We start from the raw sequence: 8,657 nt of genomic DNA, 5'->3' as shown, positions 1-8,657 counted from the left end.
AAAGGTAAACAAAACAAAGCAGTGTAAATTATTTTTTACGTAAAAATAGCATTCTAAAAAGTGTATTATACAGAGTAGCGTTGTTACATGGGAGCATTTGTTCGATGCTTTTGAACATATTATCGTTGAATTAATTGCGCACAGCTGTAAATGTTTCGCTCGATTCTGATTTGAGCATTATTTGTAATCCGAATTTCGGAAACACGCTTCCAAATTTTAATGCTAACGCGACAATAAAAAATTATAGCGTCAAATAAAAAGTGCTTTATCCTTTGTCTTAATAAAAAGCGCGCGAAAATTATACAGACATGTAGAACATCGCATGGAAAGTATGGGTGTAAACTGTATTTTGTGTTGTATAAAAACGGGAACATCACGTCAGGTGAATAACGCGTGTTCAGTGGGAAAAACGCCCCGGTTGGACGTTATTTCATCACATCTTTAAATAGTAACAATTGCAAAAATGTATTTGATACTTAAGAAAATTTGCGAATGTTTGTGTTTCTTATTATTCTTGAGCACATTTATAGTAAATATTTACAAGAATTTGCTTTAAAACTGAAATTTACGGGATTATCGGGTAATTGGCAAGTTATAATTTTGGTACAAGTTAGCAATATATTGCGATATATTGCAATACGGGTTTTTGAACTGACAATATATTGCAATACGGTTTTGGCGTATTGTTGCAGCACTAATTGCTACTGCTTCGTTTGGAACTACTTCTACTTTTATGTACTAATCAAAATATATTGTATGTTCAAATTGCTCCAATCATTATAACATAGCCCTGCTAGCGTGAAAATCAACGACCAGTGATAATAAAATTAAAAACGGGCGATAACGACCAATACAAAAGTACATTAAAACATAATCGATTATTCTGCTATCTTAGCATAACTTCTTTCTTTTGTAAGAACAGGCAGTCGTATATAGGTGTGTTAAGTTTAGCTCTTTAGTCGGAAAAAAATAAGGCGTATAATATATTTGATAACAAAACCCTGATATATGTTTCCACTTACCTCTCAATAGAGCTGCTTTTATCAATAACGTCATTAGTATCACTACAAAAGGTTATGTTCAGAAAAAATCTCAAATGATGAAACTATTGTGATTGTGTGATTGTGTGACACTTCTAATCGAAAGCGGGGACGCTGTAGGATTTGCATAGTATACATTCACAAACATGATCAAATGCAAAGTTACTAAGTTTACAATAGCTTTTTGTAAAATTGGATTGCAATTTGTATTTGTGAAATTAAATTCATATTCAGCCCATGATCAAATAACCGAATTTTCCGTAAAATCTGTGGTATTTGCCGTATAACTGCTGATCTAAGAAGTTGTTTTATCAGATTTAAATACGACACGGTTTTAATAGATATATGTTAAGCCTAAGTTATGGAACAAAATAGTTTTAAACAACGCCGGTACATTGTAATGTAAAATGCACATGCTTGACTGAGTTTAATTGAACTCTTTGCAAACGTAAATTTTATGTCAACAGAATTAACATTAACATTAATGTTTGTGAAACAATCTATAGTTACACTTACTGAAATTGCAGAAGTTATGGGACGTTTTTTTATTTTTAGGGGCATATCTATAATATAGACTTATTTAAACACAGTTTCTCCCTTGTTCACGCTAAGGTTTGTGTATTTATATAGATATATGAGCATGTTCACCTCCTTAAAAATGTAATTACTAGTCAACAGTGTTGTTGATTGCGCATTTTGTGGGTTTGAAACTGGCACCTACAGACATCGTGCATTTTTAAAACACTCAATACCGATTTAAGAATTCAGTATGCGATACCTGTAATTAATGTTTACATATTTTAATTAATTCTACTTATTTTCCCTATGACGACATTTAATAATTATAATTATGCAAATATATATTTTAAAAGGGTTTATTAATTTAATAACGTTATAGAGAAACATGTTTGGATTCTTTAAGTAAGAGGTGTTTTTCAAAATAAGATATTATATTAGCGTTTGATATGACCCATTTAAGCTGTGTGTGTCGGAATACATTGATAATTTTCAATGACGCCAATGTATAATGGGACCAGGCTTAGTTGGGCTTGGTCGGGCAATTAAAACGATGTTCAAGTCAAATGTAAGGTAGTGTGTCTGTCCCGCCTAATTACCCAATAGCTTTACCTATTCAAGCGTTCAAGTGAGCTCATTATTGATTGGCAAAGCTAGCATGTTCTCTCCAATAACAATTAACTTAACGTAAGTTTTCATATTCTGTTTAAGACTGGTTTACGCCTACTTTAAAGTGCTAACGCTTGTAAGGAAACAAGCAGAAAACCAAACTAACCTGTCTCGATGTTTATGTTGAACGTTTGCTACAAACTTTGATATTAGCATCTTGGCAAATAAGATTTGTTTTTGCCAAAATATCAATAGTTGTGCGCCTGGCTCAAATGGCGAACGACAGCTCAATCCCGTTAAATCCGTTAACTGACGATTCTGCCCATATATATCTCTGCGAACGGGGATTTTAACAGTTTTTTAAGGTGTAGCTGATGTAGTTAACTTTGAACTTGTATGATTTGCTTTTATTATATAACGCGACACACGGATAATCAATTGTTATGTTTAAATATTCATTTTTAAAATTGTAATACAAGTTTCAATAATAAACTTTTGTAAAATTTACCACAAATATGAACCCATGATACGCTGGATAACAATAAGGTTGGGGATTGTGTTTCGCGAAAAAAGTCTACTTGAAGGATCATTTAAAAGTTAACCCCCCCCCCAAAAAAAAAAAATAAAATAATTTTATAATGCATTATTATGCATTTATCATTGATTGTGTTATCTTGTAAGGCTTAGGTTCCAACTTTTCATTGAACGTTTGATTGACTGATGTGACCACGACGCCACTGTCTTTCAGAGACATAACTTGAATCCCGTTTAATAATAAATCATTAACGGTACCTAAGGGTCTTTTCTACTGTTGTCACATATTTGACCCATCATGGTGACATTTCCGAGTTTAGAGCTTTGGGGTCCCCAGTCCAAGGTTGTGAGCTTTAGTATCTGTGTTTATTCTAAACCAGTTGTTCTTCATTTCAGATACTTTGGTAAAGGTATTTCATTAACTCCTTTATAACCTTTATCGGTTAAGCACTAATTAAGTTATTTACAGAAACGTCTCTTATATCAACATTACCTAGATTTGACATGGGGAATCAAAAACTTAACAATCGAGCAGTAGTACTTGCGTCTCTCCTAGATAAACAACTATTGAAAAATATTTAATGAAGCATAATTATAATTTGTGTTTGTTCCAAACGGGTGACTCTATATAAACCAAATTTTAATTAAATCCATAATACGTACACTATAACCTAATGAACCTATGCCTCAGCATGGTGTAAGAATAATAAATTATTTGTTGCGATGCAAACTATTGAGTATTGATAGCAAACCTCCGCGCAGAGCTTTGACTGCTTCCGAGCATATATCGATATCAAATCCAACCACGTGATGACAGCCGAGCTAGTACAATACTTTTTCGGTTTTTATTTTTACTTTGTTTGATTTAGTGTTTTTTTTAAATTATGAACCTGAAATTATACACTTATTTCGAAATATAACAGAAAATGATACTACTGTTCATAATACAAAACCTAAATATAGCCTTCCACATCTGGAAGGAATTTCTTGCGATTGCAGTGGTTATCACTAGTAGCCATGGGTAGATAACCGCTGCGTGAAGTTTTATTTAGAGTGTCAAGCAAGCCGTGACAATAACCAACGTCTTTCTCGAAGGATACATGTTATTATTTAACCGCAAAACGAACAATGTGTTGAATTTATTTTGTCATTGGATTACATGTATAAAGGAAACTCAAATAAAAACAACATCAGTGTACATACCAACACTTAGCTTTTCTTGATTTTTTATACATGTAGTATATATGCCAATACATTGCACTTTTGGCGACTTAATATACATAACTTTTTTCGACATATACTAAGTTACATGTTACAGCGATCACATTAAACGATTAAGTGGACAAAGGCAAGATCACTCAAAATAATGATAACCTGTACGTATGCAGTATCACATGTCTACAGCCTAGAACACTAATTAATTCGTTTTAACGCATAACAAAACAGTAATATTATTAAGGAAATGTGAGTAAATGCATACAACTATATATACAGGTCATCAACAAACACTAGTCGTTCGTACTCCCGCTGAGTAAAGTGGAACGCACAACCTTTTAATACACGTTACGTATTAATGATAAGATGGTTGAGTATTAATAGAGAACAAAAGAGGCGTTAAGCGCATTGACGGCTTTGAAATGCGCTTATTTATCATTTGCTCAATGAAGAAAAATATTCAAATGTAGTTTTGAATGTGATTGTAATACAAAGTTTCTACGCATTTGTTTCATATAAAACATAACTAATTATACTAGACTAATAACATTTATTTTTTATTTCTGCTCCATACTCAAATTATTATATGGTTCAAGTATTAAGTTTGAAATCTATATACCAAACTATAAACTAGTTAAAAACTTCCAGTGCCCTCCCTGGTAAATCCATTTACGTCAATTGGTTCATATCAAATATCCACAGACTTTGGTAATATCAATAGAAGATTTCACAATACTTGGGATAGTATTATACCCATTCTAACTGGCATTTCAAATTAATGATCTACGTAATATAGTTTCCAAAGACTGCCTTGTAGAGCGCTTTGTTCAAAAACCATGTCAGACAATTAAAATTACATTAGTGTAATCGATACAAGTAAATTATATGTATTCAGTTATCAATTAAATGCTCTTTTTACATCTTTTAGCATTATCTTCAAGCAGGAGTCCAGCAACATTAACTGTTCAGTAAAAATTATTTAATATTTATCTGTTTGTTATCAGATTGTGCGTTAATTGTTTCTTAGCATTCGAATAATACTAATCATAATGGAAGACCGTAATAAAACAATACATTCCTTAAAACATGCAATGGGCGTTATTTTATTTTCAGATTGCATGGTGAAAATAAATACAGCACCACGATGATTTGCTAGGTGTTGTGTCAGACTCCACAAAGTAAGATATTTATTGTTTATGTCATTAGTATTGCTGAAAGTGTATTTATGATATACATAAAGATGTTTAAAACAGGATCCATGAGTGTCACATAAATATGTTTGCGTTTTTTATCTGCTCGATTGAAATATAGTCAATGAAACTTAAGGTTCATGCAATAGAAACGGCAAAAGATGATGCAAGGCAATGAAACTATCATTATCTAGACACTGTGCGGAAAATAAAAAGTCTACAGACCCACCGAAGATCCGACAAATCTTCAGAAAGAAACGCTAAGAACAGGGGCATGATCAAGCACTTATATCTGTACTGAAGAATCACTCGATTTGCATAGTTTATTTCCGTTTCGTCATTCCAAAAACATAATATCAGAGGACACAGTCAATAGGTATTTTACGATGTGTGAAGAATGCAGTAAATGAAAAAAAACAAACTTATTGTTTCTTAAGTGAATAAAACAATAGCAGTAACAGAAATGTATGAATCAAGCAAACCGTGAAACTCTAGAAGTTCTACCATAAGGAAAATGTTTATTGATATTCACTTGTTATGTAGTGTGATATAGGAAAGTTTCACTGTAACAACATCTTGACCTTATGAGATATTTTAATTAACGAAAGTTATTAAACACACATTTCTAAAGGTTCATAATTAAATGAAATCGAATGTCAGATTTATAGAACTGGGTAAGTTATGTTCCTTAATGATTCTGAATAAACGTTCAGAAATAAATAACATAGCATAGGCATTTTTGACTTACAATGTTTACTGAAACTTCATCACGTTGACCGCGGGGTTTGAAAGATGAAGAGGGGGATATTATAGCCGACATGTCAGAGCTCTAGATATTGGTCGGTGATCTTAAATATTGATGCTAAAGCATGTCTCAATACATTACCAACTTAGATCATGTTTTCACAAAGTGTTACCGAGAAAGTCTGTAAACTTGGAGAGTGGTTATTGTGATATTTTTGTAAAGAAAACCTTCTTTTTGGTTTAATTTATATATTTTTTTTTTTTTTTATTGTTTTAAAAATATGAAACGCAAACACCGAGGTACACAATGGGTTATTAATGAAAATCTTTCCATATCTAACTACTGCTTCAATTTCAATCGATATGTTATCATGTTCTTTTGATAAGAAGAGTCCTTATGAGTAAAGTGTAAGCAATTTAATCATAATAAAATCGGTTTTTAAATGACACTATAAATTGAAAATCAACAAATTTAGATCTAGATACTTGCGTTTACATGTTCAAAGAGTTATAAGGCTTACACAAAAGCAAATAACTGCAATGCTTTAGCGCTCTGTTTTTGTGTGTGAATTAACGTTAGAAATACCGGTTACGTCGTCGACTAAGGAAAACATAAAATGATCCCCGTATGTTTTATATATTCGCGTAAAAGATTGTAGTTGGTTAGGCATAGTTAAAAAACATAATAACTAGAGACTCGCAATGTGATACCGCGTAACTTTATTTAAAATGTGAGTAGTCACTTACTGTGTCCTAATGTGGATATGCTAAATAATGTTTAAATTTGAAAGACACAGTTCCAACTTTAATTAAAAATAAGTTTTTCTCGTATTTTCACAATACAATTATTATGAATGTCATGTTCATTTGGCAGAGATTCATCGCATATCCATATGGTCCTTTTATGAACAGTAAAGTCCCGCTATACAGCATACGAAGAAAACAAATAATTGACGTTAATGATCTTATCCCTACGATTCAGTAATCTAATACTACTGGAAAGAGATTAATGAGTTTAAGAAGTCATTTTCACATGAAATTCGGTATTTCAATTGCTTAAGTACACTTAAGTATATCGTTAAGTATATCGTGATATATATATCGATTTTTTTTTCATTTAGCGATAAAACATGAGCATTGCTTCTTTGAATGTTAAACACATTTGGTCGTTGTCATCGAGACTCGGGCGCCGTAATACAAATAGTAGACTTTTTTTTGGGTTGCTTTCAATACAACGTACATGGAGGAATGTTAACTGCAAGTGCAATTTTGGTAACGTATATAGCCAATTGGCGATGTTAATAGTTTCCTTAGATATATACGCGTACTCAAACTTTGAGTGTAACTTTATAATTATATTCATGAAATCACGAGAACATGCATCTTTTGAACATGTTTTGTTAGATTTGTTCCTTCAGGTTTAACTATGCGAATTATTCTTACAAATCTTGAGATAAAATTCATCCGTTGATTTGTCAAGTTTATTTCCATATTTCTCCTGTGTACAACGCTTATTGACGAATCATAAATGAAAACATATGAGCTAGTCTGCTTCTCTTTTGAACGCCCGTTAGCTTTGTTTGCGTTTGTTTAAAGCGACAGCGTCATCTGAGCTTAGTTAAGTAAGCATATTTAATGTATATCATGTAGTAGAAATTATGGAGACTTTGATATACATTCCTGACTATAAATCACATATGCTTCGTTGTATCAATACACTGGCTATTGTAAACATGTTATCAGAAATTACAACGGGTAGTTGAGTTATATTTAATCTGTTTTAGCACATTTGGTTCACGAGATATCGGTTGATTTGCTCGATAAGTTTTTAAAATGACATTACTGTTCTTTAAATTTTGAGGGAGGACGGCAATTTATTTAGTGCGTTATATACATTGGATTTCGTATGTTACATAAATGGAATTATAACGCATAATGCACATTAATAGCAAACAAGCTTACTCCTGTAATCGGGATTGTGAACTTAATGTGTATGTGTCAGAAGTATGATATGATTATCATCCACATGGTTTTTTATATTTAAATGAATTATTGTCAAATTTTAAACCACTCCCTTTCATGGCAAGTACAATTTAATGTTATAAAACATACCGCTTTAAACTGTTGAGTTAATATTTCCTTTAACGTGTATTGGATTGGTTAATTATGTTAAGCGTATTTTCCGATTTACTGTTTAACTTAGTTTTCCACATAATCTTGTCAATTTGTATCAATATTTCTCCATAACAGGTAAATAGACCTTGATAATATTGACCGGTTTTATTTTACAAAAGCGACTTTCATGTTCAATAGCACACGATTCGCTCCATTGGTATTCACAGCTTTAAATGCAATTCGTAAAGATTAACGCGTCTATAAATGTAAAAGCTGTGTAACCGGACACTGTTACTGGATTAACATGAAAGATAAAAACAAAACGCAATAATTTGACGAAAAAATAAATAAGCGTAAGTAACTCACTAAAACAATTTAAGCAGCATTTGTGAATGAAATTAAGACCTTACTTTCATTACTTATAAAACATCAGTGTTGTATTGTAAACAATTCACATTACCATATTGTTTTAATAGTTGTATGTCCCATTCAAAGGCGCATATTCAACTTTTTTATATTAAAAATGAAACTATTTTAGACGGTTTAAAATTCATAATAAACACAAAAAGAAACTGTATAAAATATATTACATTGATATTTATTTTAAAATGGTATTCGTAAACTAATAAAATGCAATCGTCATTACGTTAAAAACACACTTAAGACGGACAACTTCCAAGTGTTAATAACTTAA

General features: G+C 31.7%; 1 protein-coding gene across 1 annotated transcript in view; it reads left to right on the top strand.

The window, feature by feature from the left end:
- Nucleotides 1-8,657, top strand: part of LOC127845918 (uncharacterized) — a 68,183-nt gene that overhangs the window by 8,897 nt on the left and 50,629 nt on the right. Inside the window, exon 2 of the mRNA XM_052377097.1 lies at nucleotides 5,028-5,092. The gene's annotated coding sequence lies outside the window, so the exon portion shown is untranslated. The remainder of the gene's footprint in view (nucleotides 1-5,027; nucleotides 5,093-8,657) is intronic.

This window comes from Dreissena polymorpha, chromosome 9 (assembly GCF_020536995.1).
Source record: "Dreissena polymorpha isolate Duluth1 chromosome 9, UMN_Dpol_1.0, whole genome shotgun sequence".
NCBI lineage: Eukaryota > Metazoa > Mollusca > Bivalvia > Myida > Dreissenidae > Dreissena > Dreissena polymorpha.
The sequence above is the reverse complement of the archived record's forward strand: the minus strand, read 5'-3'. Positions and strand labels throughout refer to the sequence as shown.